General features: G+C 37.8%; 1 pseudogene; it reads right to left on the bottom strand.

Annotated features, from left to right (window-relative positions):
• Positions 1 to 6,801: 6,801 nt before the first annotated feature.
• LOC143658267 (vomeronasal type-1 receptor 4-like) lies at positions 6,802 to 7,728 on the bottom strand (annotated as a pseudogene).
• Positions 7,729 to 14,952: the final 7,224 nt, after the last annotated feature.

The following is a 14,952-nucleotide window of genomic DNA, read 5'->3' as shown; positions in this document are numbered from 1 at the left end:
TTCAATAGTATGGAATTTACTCAGTCATTGAAATATTCTGCAATGGATATGATAATTTTGGGGTGACCCTGGGCCTCCATGTAAAGATGTAATGTGACCAGTTGGAGAAATGGATTTTAGTTTCACAGAGGAGTCAGGCTAAAGATAGAGATCAGAGAGTCATTGATTAAAGATGGTGTATAAATCCACTGACTTGTAGAGTGGTGTTGATGGGTCCAGAAACCATTTAAGAGTCAAGCCAAAGAGGAAAATCAAAACAGGAGAATGAGCAATGGTCACCAATGATGTAGTAGGAAACCAAGATTGTGTCATTCCACAGAAATGAAAATAACCCAGAATGTATGTAAAAAGTGTGTTTCTCTTTGCTGAAAACTGCTGAGAATCATAAGAGCAGACAGTAAGAAAGTGTTCATTGGATGTGGGAATATCATGTCAATGTTTCTTCTGACTAGCCTATGCTCCCTGGAACAGCAGCATAAAAGCCTGACCTAAGTGAACTGGGATTACAGTGTCAAGTGGGACTGAAAATGGTAAATAAACAAGGCATTGAGAATTACAGTTAAAAGGTGAGCAGAAATATGGGTGACTAGATAGAGGAGATTAGGAGATTAATCTCAGTTGAGATTAAGAGAATTGATCCAGTTGATGTATGGAGGCTGATAAATTGAGACATGAATGATGTACTGAACTGGAGGTTGAAACAAGTTCATTATTTACCAGGGGTATTAAATGGGAGAACTGTAATGAAAAAATGAGATGTTGAGTTAGTGGAATGATTGAAATTTATAGTTTATGGAGTGGACAGTCCATACTTCAGCTTAAATTTTACTCTTCATTTCTATTCTTTGCAGAACTTCTCAGATTTTCTCCATCAGGTGATTATTGAAAAGTTACCTTCTCAGTGAATTCTTCCAAGGAACATCTGTCTAAAATTCAAGGTCCGATCCTGCAAGTGAAATCATTATCTTCCCCTCTATGTGACACATGACATCCAGGGGTGAAAATCTCCCTGACAATGTGAGATATGACTCCCAGGGATAAGCCTGGTTCTGTTATCATGGTATTGACTATGTCTTCCTGAAAAAAAAAGGGAGAAATTGAAACAAATCGGGTACCAGTAGTTGAGAAAGTTCAAATGGAGTTGAGAGGCTACTCTGTAGGCTATTCTTACGCAGGCTTTAGCTAGATATTACTACTTATCATGGTTTTCCATCCGAAGCAAAATCATTCCCGGCAACCCTAAAGAACACCCAAGGCACTATCTGAGATTTTACAAAGTTTCCATGTGCTATGATTACTTTCCAGAAACCTACAACATCCACATGGTCCCTAAACAGCATGAAAAAGTTAGAAGGGGCATACAGAAAATACTCCAAAACATTGGGAGAAGGATGAAAGGAGAAGGAGGAGTCCTGACAGAGAAAATTGGACTGTTCTAGTTTACTAGCTGCTGGAACGCAACACACCAGAGACAGATTGGCTTTTAATAGAAAGGGATTTATTTTGTTAGTTCTTCAGAGGAAAGGCAGCTAACTTTCCACTGAGGTTTTTTCTTATGTGGAAGGCGCAGGATGGTCTCTGCTGGTCTTCTCTCCAGGCCCCTGGGTTCCAACAACTTTCCCCAGGGAGACTTCTTTCTCCATCTCCAAAGGCCTGGGCTGAGCTGCAAGTGCTGAGATGAGGAATGCCGTGCTGCTAGGCTGTGCTATATTGTGTTCTCTCATTTAAGCACCAGCCAATTAAGTCAAAACGTCACTCATTGCAGCAGACATGCCTCCTAGCTGACTGCAGATGTAATTAGCAACAGATGAGATTCACCTACCATTGGCTCATGTCCACAGCAACAGAACTAGGTGCCTTCAACTGGCCTAGTTGACAAGTGAATCTAACTACCACACAGCCTGAATGAACATGACGGCTGAATCATTATATTGATACTAGTTTTAGTCTCCAGTGTTTTGGAGCAGCTAGAAGGAAAAGTCTGTAATTGTGGAACTGTAATCCATACCAAACTCTGAAATCTGTTCTATAATTAGTTAAAATGTACTTTGAAATTTATTGATCTTTTTGTATGTATGTTATATGTCACAATAAAAAATGTTTAAAATAAAAAAGTTACCTTTTCAGTGCATTCTTCCCAGGATCATATGTCCAAACCTGCAGCTGTTACCCACATTCCCCAACTCCCTTCCCATTTTCACCTCCTTGTCTTAAGTGCAAACCAAAATCACATTCTGCTCTGTCTTCCCATGAAGAGATATGCCTCCAGGCTTTTTCTCCCTAATATTAATATTGAGATTTTGGTCTAAATATATAGATTATTTAGGATATGGCTTCCTCAATTAAATTTTTTTCATATGCGGATCACATTCTAGCCATGTGTACATTTGGAAATACAATGTTTTCTGCCTGAGGGAAGGCAATAATTGTTTTTTTTCTTTCAATCACATCTGGTGTGGAAAAACTCTAATGACAGCTGCATTTGACCTAGGTAACTGAATAAAGCAATTGGATTCCAGGTCTTATTTGCTCTCATCATTTCAAAAAAGATGAGAGCCACATTGCCTTTTGTCCACTCACTACTAACCACCATTCTATGGTAGTTCAGAGAACTAAATTTTCCAGAAAAGCCTTCCAAGCATGAATCTAATTATAGTTTGCCAAGTACAAAAATTTGTATAGATTCTGGAACCTGATAGTGAAACAAACACTTTTAATTGCCAGGAAAATCTAGAGACCAGATACAAAAATACACAAACCTCCACGTCAGGCCCTACCCCCAACTCCAGTGATGGCAGCCAGAAGCAATGACTTCTCCATCCCACTCCATGGACTACAAGGATGATGTTGCCATTAAGATTACTTCTCTGATCCTCCAGTTATGGACTTCCTGTCCTTCACTGATCAACCTGTTTCAAATTGAGACAACCTTTAATTATGTAATTTTAGTTGTAGGCAGTCCTAGTATAGCCTGTTAGTTTACCCTGGAACCCTCAAGTACAATGTGTCTCAGGGCCATGTGTGTCAGCTTCCTGATATAAAGGGCAATCCCCCAGTAAATAGAGGGGCTGCCAGTCCATTCCTTCCCCTTTGGTCCCTAGTATATGGAAACATTCACTGTGGGCACTGTTACTCTGGAGGGCCTGTTTTATGACATCCAGCTCATAGCCCAGTGGTGCAGAAACTATCAGGGCTCCCTTCCTCCCCTGTGGGGAAGTATCACGGCTTCTTCACTACTTCAGCACATGAACACAAGAGACACCTCCTCCAACACTCATGGCTTGAGACCTGCTGGCTATGGCAAGCAGATGTCCACTAGTGAAGTTGACTTTGCTCTGTCTCTTCTCAATTTGAGTAAATTATCTTTCCAGCAGAGTCTCTATGGGTGGTACATTTGCTGTGACTGTGCCAGTTTGAATGTGTTATGTACCCCAAAAAGATATGTCTTAATCCTTATCCAATCTTGTGGCAGCAGTTATTTCTTTTAATCTGATTCAATAATGTAGGGAAGAAACTTTAGATTATATCACTGGAGATGTGGCTTCTCCAATTGTGAGTGTGGCCTTTGGACTAGGTGGAGATGTGATTCCACCCATTCCAGTTGGGTCTTCATTAGTTTACTGGACTTCTTTAAAAGGGGAAACACTTTGAAGAAACCTCAGTTGTTGGTATTGTAACAATAGATAGAGGTAGACATTTGGAAATTGAGACAGAAGTATCCTTGGTACAAAACAAGGACTCACAGAAATAGCCAAAATCTGAAGAGAAGAAATCTCCAGCACTGCAGATAACAAACTAAGAGATGAAACTCAGAACTTAGTCCTGAAGCAGCTAAATAAATAAATGCCAACAGATGCTTAGAGAGGAAACTACTGGCATCAGAAACTGGTAACAAGTAAACCAGGAACAAGGAGAAAGATCACATGAATCCCAGCTGACAGAGGTGTTCCAGACAAATTAGCCTTTTTTAATTAATTTAAGTTTCCCTGGATGTTTAGTTCAGACATTTTTGTGGGCATAGAACTGAGCACTTTCACCTGAAAAAAGTCTCTTTACTAAAGCTGCTCCATTTCTAGTATATTGCAAATGGCATCTAACAAATGAATAAAGTCATTGTGACACCTGTTTTTGTGTGGGTTGACATCTTTTTAGGTGTTCCTCCTTCTGGCAAGTGGTAATAATTCCCTTAATCCAAAAGATATAAGTATGTGCATTTTGACCAGACCAATACAATCCATTAAAAACACTTTAATTCCATGTTTTGAAAACTAATCATCTCACCAGTTAAGATTTTTCCCATGGTCCCCTTGTCCTCTTACTACTTGATGCTAACAAAACTGATTTTAAAGATACTTTTAAAGCATAAATGTAATAAAGTTTATCTGCTGATTTAAAAACATCATGAAGTAAAACATCTAATCACTTTCCATTGAGCCATGAAAAAATTCTAAATTACCTACTCTAAAAATGTGAAGACACAGAATCTAGTGATCTTTGGATTAATGGAGGTAAAAGAAAATGATGATGACAATGTAAAGAAGGGGAGAAATTTATATGATTTAAAGGTGAAATAAACATATTATGTTCCTAAAATTGCAGGATATTATTTGTAGGATAGGAATAGATTTCTTGCCTCTACATGTTGGGTAGACTTAAGTTAATCATCTTGTATAATCCCATTCCTTTACATAGAATTCAAACTTAAAGAGTTCATGTTTTTTCCATTTATACATCACTTACTGGCTATCTACTCTACCCTGGGGTTTATTGGTGCCACACAAGTCTGAAAACAATGATTTGATTCATGTGGCCTTCACATATTTCACATGATAGGAGCCAGGGGCATAAGATAAATTCACAAAATGAATTAAAAGGTATGGAGAAAGAAATAAAAAGAACACAGAAAAAATTCATACATACCATACCTGTTAACCCTCCCTTTCATTGATCACCAATATTCCAATCTACTAAATATATTTTAATATTTTCCAGCTATTATTTATTTATTTGGTTCCTTAAATTAATTTTTAAGTTTTTAGGAAATATAACAAGAAACAGATGCAAACATTCTTAACATATGGCCATTCTGTTCTATATATGGAATCTCTAATTCAGAATATCATCACATAGTTGCATATTCATCATCATGATCATTTCTTAGAACATTTGCATCAATTCAGAAAAGGAAGTAAAAAGAAGACAGAAAAAAAATTATACATATTGTGCCCCTTAAACCTCCCTTTCATTGATCACTAGAATTTCAATCTACTAAATTTATTTTAACATCTGTCCACCCTATTATATATTTTTATTCCGTATGGTTTACTCATCCATCATTAAGGTAGGTAAAACCATGATGACTGTCTAAACATCAGATAAAGAAGACATTAAATTTAAATTTAAAGTAACTTGTTAAAGTAATTTGAATCATTACAGTTTTTAATAGAATATTTCCAATACAACTACTTGATGGGAAAAGTTATTATCTCACTGGTTATGCACAAGCATCTATACATATAAAACACACATATACATGCACATGTCTAAATAAACCCACATACACACATGTACACATCGACAAATTGTACATATATACATGTGCAATTGTGTGTGTGGATATACAGTTGCTCCATTTTATGCACTTTTCTGTGTGCTCTAACAGGTGAAAATAATTCTATCCATCTCATGTGAAAGAAAAATTGTGTTTCTCTTTTTTGGTACTACAAGATTCAATACATATGCATTAGATCAGACAAACTCTACATGAATCATTCATTACTCATATAATCATTTTAATGTAAATACAGAGGTAGCTGTACTAAAACATTCCTACACATGATAAATATCTGTTTTGTTCCTTTGGAAATCCAGAAGTTACAAATTCAATATAAAATGGATTCACAGCATTACCCCATCCAAATGGCTATTCCCCCTTGCTTCAAGTTTCAAGAAATTCTACAATTAATTTCTCACATTAGAGATGCGTGAGTGCAACCCCAAATTATTTATTTCTGATGTGCCCGTTTGACATCCTGATATTATACAGAAATATCTGCCTACTCCACATCCCCAAAATCCATGCAATTTTATTTCAGACAGCATTTGTTTTTTAATTCTCAACATTTACTGCTTATTTTTAATCAGTGTAAATATATTGTTGGTTGTCCTTGAACCCATTACAGTTCATTTATCCATTTCTTCATGAGAATGTTTTAAATATGATAATGCCACTCCTTATAACTTTATCTCAAATGACTGCCAGTTCTCTAATGATTCAAGATATGAATTTCGTAATTTTGTCTTTGGTGCTTGTACAGAAACTGAAGTTGTTGTCCAGTACCACCCCTAGCTAACTTAATGTGAACTGAGAACATGATTTTCTTCAGATTTCTAAATGACTCTTTCACATGAGCTTTTCTCAAGGAACTCTGTCAACCGCTCTGGAGTTTCTACTTAATTAATTTCATGAGAAGTTCAGTATCAGATTGAAAGGTGCACATTCAAAGATTTCACTCATAATCTTTAGAATGTTTTAGAAACTGGTTTTTTATTTTTTAGATTCTGAATAACTCCATTGCAAGTAATATTAAATTTTCAATTCTATAAGTAATTCCATAATAATTACTTAGCATTTCATTTGCTTCTTCTATTCCTATTTATTGTTATATTTGGGGACATAAGATCACAATGCTGCTCACCCCTATATTGTACTCTGATAGTTTTATAATTCTGCTTCCAAGTCTTGGTGATGGCTGAATAAAAAAGTGACCATTGCCCAAAAACATATGCATTATGTATTAATCATAAGATTAAGGGGTTTGTGTTCCTTACCCAGGCAAAGCAGAGTCTGGAGACACTGGAGTCTCAGCACAGGAGAACAAAGGGGCTGACAGTTGGGAAACACATAGCAGACAGTTCCCCCATGTTCACTAGCAATCAGCTGGGATTAGAAAATATAGAAAGACAGACCTGAAAGATCGAAGAGAGGGTGTAAAAGGGTACAAATGTGCTCACCAGGAAGAGGATGGTTTGCATAGCTCTGTACTCAGGGGAGCACCTGGTGGAGAGGTTGGTCCTGTGAATGTGTTGGACCTGCTGCTTGTACCTGTGCAGGATGGAAACCATGGAGCTGTTGGACCAGAGCATGAACCCCAAACATGCAGCATCAGGGAATGACAGCAATGCTGCAGAGATTGAGAATGTGATTTTATCACTAACATTTGCAGAAGAGTACCTCAAATCTTTTATCCTTTGATGGTAAAATTTCTCAATTGTTGGTCATATGCATGGAACAACGATGTTTACCAGCATGTAGAGGAGCCAGCACAGGGCTATGGAGAGGTGGATATACTTGGGAGCTTTTGCTTTAAGCTCTGCCCACCTGGAGTTCCTGGGGCTGATGGTGATAGCCTGGACGATACTCAAGGGGCAGATGCTGCCAATGGACAAGCCCCTGCCCACTCTGTAAACATAGAAAAGAAGTTTGCATTCATAATCACTGTGGAATTGTTTCCACCTGAAAGCAACCATTGTCTGGGGGATTCTTCTGGAAATTAGAACTAAGAAATTGGTTACAATCAGGTGCTTCAGAATCAAGTCTGTGTTCCTTAACCTGCACCCGCTGAAATGAAGGAAGAGATAATGATAGAGAAGAGAGAAATTTCCAAGGACTCCAAATATAGTCTGGAATAAGAAGACCAATCCTATTGCCAAATCCCTGGAGGGCATGCTGCATTTTCACAGTGACTAATGCTTAATTTCAGAATAAGATGAACCTGCAAGAAAGTAGGAGGTATATGCTATAATTAGTATCTCTTAAAATCCAGTATTCTCTGCTTACATTAATTCTCCCTTAGACTATTTAAATTTGCTCTCTTATTAAGAGGCTTTTAAGAGTTCAGTGTATGATATTTAAAAGCAATTAAAATGTAGGAATCAGTGCTAAAAAAAACCCATACATTAGATAACTTCTTTATTCCTCAAAAATCCATGATCTGAGCATTACTAGGAGTTTCATTAGATAGACGAGGAAAGCATATACAGAAAGTTTAAGTATTTGTCAAAATTCCCATGCTGATTAGACATAAAGTGATAACTTGAACCTGGTTGATTTGTTGCAAAAACAGCACCTTTAATGACAATGCTATAGAAACAAAGCTAGTTAGGTGTGTTCTTCCAATAACGCAGACCTAATTAAGCTTTATTTTTATAACTTGTTTGGGTTTTATCTTGGTGGTATGTTGTTTTACAATTTTTGTTATAGCAATTTTCCATTTACATGTAAAGTTATTGTCCATGAATACAGATGTAGAGAGCTCAATAAAATGAGATCCTAATGAAATGTAGTCTGTAGAAAGGTAGTGTAGGAACAAACCCGATGAGCCAGTAGGACTTTATGAATGAAACAATGTCTCCATGTTATGATAGTAGCAGATAGGCTCGTTTGCATTTATGTCAGGAAGAAAAGTATAATGTCACCTATCAAAGGAATCATGGAACAATCTCATGTCTTTTCCTATACTGAGTGTCATGAAACACTAATATGAGATAAAATATTGGAAGATATAAACTAATTTACTGCCTTAGGTATATTTTAATGCCTGGCAATTAAAACTATTAGCTGTGCAGAGAGATTTCTGAGGTTTTTAAATGAAGGTATATGCAAATTAGAATCTGTAAATTTTAAAATATTGTGCATATCATAAATCAAGAGAGTAGATTTTTTGGATTGCTATTAGAATATTTTTAAACCAGAGATTTATCAGAAGATATATATGAGTCTGATGCTGCTGTTCTACTTTCATTAATTCTGTTTCCATGACTTCAAGAGGGAAAACAGATTAAATTTCATCAGCAGACTCTGGATATTTGCAGTAGAGACACAATTACTGTCTCTATTATGCACAACATACTCCCAGAGATAGAGAAGCATTTGCATCCCAGCAGTTTCCATTCACATCCACTGTTTCTGCTCAGGATGAGATGATTCCTATAGATTTATCCTGTTTATTACATGACTAGAGTTATTAGAGGCACACTTTTTTATTCCTGAGAAATGTTTCCATGATTCCTATAAGGATGTTTGGGCAGTGATTTTAGAAATATAGGATTTGAGCACATTGTATTTAAAAATATTTTCTATTCACCTAGATTTATCACCTGCAAGCCTTATCAGTGAGGATTACATTAAGTCCCATTTGGAGCCATGAGGGACTGATGTCTGGTCTGGGACCCCATCTCTCTTAACTAGCTCAGTACACCTCACAGAGATGGTTTGCCCTTCCTCTGTGACTTTGGGACTGGACCCAATTCAAACTCTGAAGGACCCCTTGTCTGATATAGTCACTTCTCCATCCTGCCAACACGCCTCCCTCTGCCACACACTCTGCCACTCAGAATGAAATAGTAAACATTTACCAATTGTGGCCACCTCTGAATACAGTGGGCTCCATATGATGGTCATGACTGCCAGTGTGTCTAGGGGAGGGAGGCAGCCAGATCCTGAGTTATGTGTTTGAGATTCTGTGACCTCACCTCCACACAGAACTGCAATTTTCATTTCACCTAGATTGGTCTTGAAAGTGCAGACCTGGGAGCTGAGAATCTGTCTGAAAAAAATTTTCTCAATTGTTACTTATCAAAACTAATAACAACTTTCTAATTAGCACCACCAAAGAGATCATTAGAAAGGTATTGTCCAGACTCCTTTATTTCCAGGCTCCTGGGGGCAGGCAGTGTCTTCCCTGCAGGGGGCAGATGGAGAAAAGATCTGAGATGTGAGGGATTGCAGCAGAGGGGGTTTATTTCTGAGTGTGGTCCATCTCCCTAAGACAATCTACTACCTCAAAGTGAGTGCTTTACTAGTCTTTAAACCACTGGGGCACACAATAACTTAAGTAATTACATGAGATATGGAATCAAAGCATTTGAGAAACATTTTAAGAAATCCAAGTAAAAAAAAAGCACAACAATCAGATAGTTTAAGGCTATTCATTTAACTACCAGATAAATGGTGCTAGTTCCTCAATCTGAGAGCACTGAATAGTCATCTAAGTCTTCAAACCTTACTTTTGGCCAAATTTTCAGCAATGAGCATCATTCTTTTTGTAACCAATTAACATGAGTTTAAATTATTCCTTTAGTTTTATGTACAAATAAACTCATGTTTTATACAGGTCCACTCTCAAAAGTCTGTAAATTTCCAAGAGCCTTCAAAAAGAACAACCCCCATCGCAGATACTCACATTTCCATGATTACATGCACAGCAGACACTAATGCATGCACACTGGCAGATACACACATATTTTCACATAATTACAAACATAAACCTCACAGCACATTTCCTCACAACCTGCAGTCTTCCACATACAACATATAAAAGCACACTCATGTATACATAGAACAATGCACACTCCCACAAACTCACAGGTCCTACTCACATGCATCAAATCACACTCACTCTGTCAGTGTGTTTATGTATATATTAATCACATGTTCATATGTGGAATAATAGTGGTATCTCTTTGCCTATTTTACAAATCTAACCTTTATACTCCTTCCAACGGTCCAACAACTCACGTGGATGATATTGCAATGCATAAAATGTAAAAAGTACAATGAGCATTAAGTACTAAGAAAAAGTTGTGTTGATACAAGAGTGTGTGATAAAGATTGGTCAAAATGAGGGCAATGGGAGGGGGTGGAAGAATAGGGAGAAGAGGGAAAAGCCAGGAGCCTGAGTATGTAAAGGATAGAGAATGAAGGTGGGGAGAGTAAGTCAAAGGTTAAAACTCAGCAGGTAAAGTCCCTTTGGGTTAAAGTACACTGTCATGTTTCAGGGTAAGAATGGGCCAGTGTCCAGGAATTTGAGGGAACTGCAAATGTTGAATGCTGAAGATAATAGGTCATTGGAAAGCAGGTGCTGAGATAATAGGCAAAGGTTGGTAAAGTGTAGGAGTGGCTAAAATGCATATAATATCTGTGAGAAATTAAATAAAATGAGGGGTAAGGGGAAAAACAGCAGGGTAGCCAGGACATGAGGATTATTACTGGTGTAAGGCACAGGTGGAGTGTGGGAAGGGAAGATGGAATTGGGAAAAGTAATGGGCCCTGGGAGGGAAAATGAGAACAAGTTGATGAAGGGAGTTGGTTAGGAAGCAGTGCAAATGAGTTAAATGGCCAGGGGAAAAAAAAACAGAGATTTTAGGGCTGGGGTGATGCATGGGGACCATTATGAAGCTGTAGATGCTTGATGGTTGGGTTCTAGGGAACTTGAGGGTAAGAGGCAGAGATGTGTGAGAAATGGTTTACCATCAGAGGAATGGGTCAATAGAGACCAGGGAGGGATGGAAGTCATAAAGTCTTCTGTATTAAAGTGGAGTCCTATGATAGAAATCAAGAAGTCTTAGATGAATGTGGAGCCTGGTGGTAGAAATCTATGAAAATTCTCAAGGTCACTGGGCTGGTGGGGGGGATGGTGGAGGTCACTGGGAGAGATAAAGGAAGCATGGAAGTGCATGATGGATGGTGAAATAATGACTGTCTCATGGTTCACTCCAGATTCAGTTTATGAAGCAAAAAACTTGCTTAAATAAAACACTCATAAAAATCTCCTCAACCTATATATAGAATAGAGGATTGTGGATAGGTTGAGAGTAATATTAATAGACACCTTAAAATCTATGACTCTTGGAGTTAGACACTGGGATGTGTCATTGATGCTGGCCAAATTCCTCTCAGTGAAGTCCTGTAGGTAGAAGCCTATTACAGAAGGTGATGACTTCATAGTGATCAAGGAAATGGACAGTAAGAGAGCAGATGACAGCTTCAACATTTAGGTATAAAGGAAGGAATATTAGCAATAGCTTTCTTCCTTGCAGCAAATATTCATTAAGTGCTTAGAACGTCTTATACTCTATTTGAAATGCTGGAATCATATCATGATTAAGGGGGTTGCATTTATGAAGTTTAATAAAACATGGATAAAGAACTCACCAATTATCTGTATCTTATGAGCAGTTCCTGTCTGAGGAGAGTGTTTGACTATACAGAAATGTTTCAGTGGAATCTCTTAAGGCAATAATCTCTTGGCCTGATCTGTTTTGACTATTTGCATTATTAAAAGTCATTGTAAACTTACATCTTTTAGTTGTATTCAAAGAAAATAAACTTACTACAAATATGACACATTGTATATGTATTTTTATTTTGGCATGTGCAGGTTCTGGCAGTTGAACCTGGGGCTCCCACAGGTCAGGTGAGCATTCTTCCCTTAGCTACCCTTCCAATGCCCTGCATATGTATTTTTAAAGATTTTTTTGGGGGGGAGTGATGCATGGTCTGGGAATCAAACCCATGGCTCATGCATGGAAGGTGAAAATTCTACCACTGAACCACTCATGCAGGCCCTGTATATGTATTTTGACTCCTAAAATTTGCAGTTCAATTTTTAGAGACTTTTTATTCATTAAAATTTACGTGAGAGAAAATACCATTTTGAGTATACTCAATACCAGTTGAGTCTTTGGGCTTATAGTTCGTTGTAAATACAGAGGTTTAGGAACAGAAGAGAGGTTCATGAGAAACATGAGAATCTGGCCAGTCTGGCATGGCCAAGCAACACCCCCCATATCCTCAGAGCTACCACCTTCCATCTCTCTCTCACATGAAGCCCTCGTGGTGACTGTTCACTTCAAACTGACAAAAGATCAGAAAACACTTGAAGACAGGGATGGTCTGAGAAGAGAGTACTGATGGTCCCATCCCAGGTTGTATTCCCAGTCCCTGGGTGGATACTTCTCTGACCACCGTGGCCCAGAGTGTGAACACAACCTTCACAACAGGGACATGGGAGATGTCCAGCCTTTTCTTTGCCTGACCCAACTGGTCATGGTTGCATTATATCTGGAAATTTGTTACAAATAATGACAGTCACCTGCCTGACTTCATTTTCCCTGTAGGACCCACATTCATATTGGAGAAGAGCCAATACATCTGCCAAAAGACACTGGTTCTCAATGTGTGACACTGGATTGGAAGCTCTGGCATCAGTGGAAAACTCAAAGAAATAAGGATTCTTCTTGCCTGGTCCAGACTTACACAATCAGAAATACTGTTGATGGAACTTTTGATCCACTCTTTTATAAGCATACAGATGAATCTCATACAATCTACATTTGAGAGCCTTTATATTAAATTGTAACTCATCCTGAAATACCATGAGAAAAAAATACACTGCGAATGAATGGTATGTATGAGGTGATGTCAATTCTTTGACTCTGAAAACCCCAAAATATTTTCATAAATAAAAATAATCTAACCTATAACAACTACTCTATTGTTTTCTTCCTTAAATAAAAATAATCTAACTCATAACAACTACTCTAATGTTTTCCTTCTTTGGTCCCTCTTACTTTCTTCAGTGCCCTTTATAAGCTTCCTGCAATGACCACCAAAATACATAATATGAATCCTGTATTAATTAGGGTTCTCTAGAGAAACAGAATCAACAGGAAACACTTGCAAATATAAAATGTACGAAAGTGTCTCATATGACCATGGGAAGGCAGAGTCCAAAATCCACAGGGCAGGCTGTGAAGCCAATGACTCTGACGGAGGGTCTGGATGAACTCCACAGGAGAGGCTCAGCAGCAGGAAGAGTCTGTTTCTTCTAAATACAGCTTAAAAGGCTTCCAGTGATCAGATTAAGCATTACTCATTGCAGAATTTACTCCCCTTTGGTGGAGTACTAATGGAATCAGCTGTGGATGCAGCTGATATGATCATGATGTAATTCTATGAAATGTCCTCATCGCAACAGACAGGCCAGCACTTGCCCAACCAGACAAACAGGTACCACCACTTGGCCAAGTTGACACTCGAACCTGGCCATGACAAATCCTCATTTTGCTAAGCCCAACTTACAGTTTGAATTAAGTTGGACTTCCAACATAGAACAAAATAATTTATGGAAATACTTGGGAGATAAAGTTAGATAGCAGGTATGTCATAGCTTAGGAGGAGTTTTATTAGAAAAGGGTATTGAGCGTATCTCCATCATACTGAATGTCAATAATTTTCTTTGGTTTCTCATAAATAACATATATAGGTTCTAATTGCTCTCAAGACCCACTTCTTAAACTAAACACTCCAATATTTAAATCGTGTGTGCATGGGATGAACATATCCCAATTTTGAGATTTATCTAATAACCTATTCCAGATCACAGGCTACTGGTTTGTGCTTCAGCTTCTGTATCAGTCACATAACAACTGAGATTCCAAGCCATCTTCTCCTATTTCCTCCTGTCCCTGATTTCATCCTCTGGTCCACTGGCCCTTCTCCATCTGATATTAATTAAGTGGATACAAGATGATTTTTAAATTCTAAAATTAGTCGAAGTCACCTGTTGGTCCTCATTTCTCATTATTTTGGTGAAAATTCCTCGGCAATTTTGAATCCAGTTCTATTCTGAGATAGATTTTAAACAATTAATGATTTAATAATGTTAAAAACCTTTCCAATATAGATATCTCCCATTTGTCTATTTGCTGGGTGATAAATCCTGCAACCAAATTGTAAGGGAAAACATTCTCCCTGCCTCTCTTAAGAATTTGTGATTGTGGAGGTTGGACAAATACACAGGACACAGTGGGGCTCCCAGGAAGACTGAGGAAGGGTGAGGCACAGGGGAATTTTCTCACTATCCAGCCAGACTTTTTGTTGCTTCAAACATTCTTGCATTCTTGCTAACCTAATCAGGACCACACAATCATGTTTAATGTAATCATCTTCTGTCATCCCAAGATTTGCTGCAATTGTTTCATTGGAGATTAATTTTCCTGTGCACTGTTATTTTATCATCTATGTGTACAGCTATTGCAATCACCGGTGATTTGTTTTTATTCCCATTCTCAAGCATCTTACATATGGAAATAGATCTGCTATACTTT

The sequence above is a fragment of the Tamandua tetradactyla genome, chromosome 16 (assembly GCF_023851605.1).
Source record: "Tamandua tetradactyla isolate mTamTet1 chromosome 16, mTamTet1.pri, whole genome shotgun sequence".
NCBI classification, from domain to species: Eukaryota; Metazoa; Chordata; class Mammalia; order Pilosa; family Myrmecophagidae; genus Tamandua; species Tamandua tetradactyla.
This window is presented reverse-complemented; position numbering and strand designations above follow the sequence as displayed.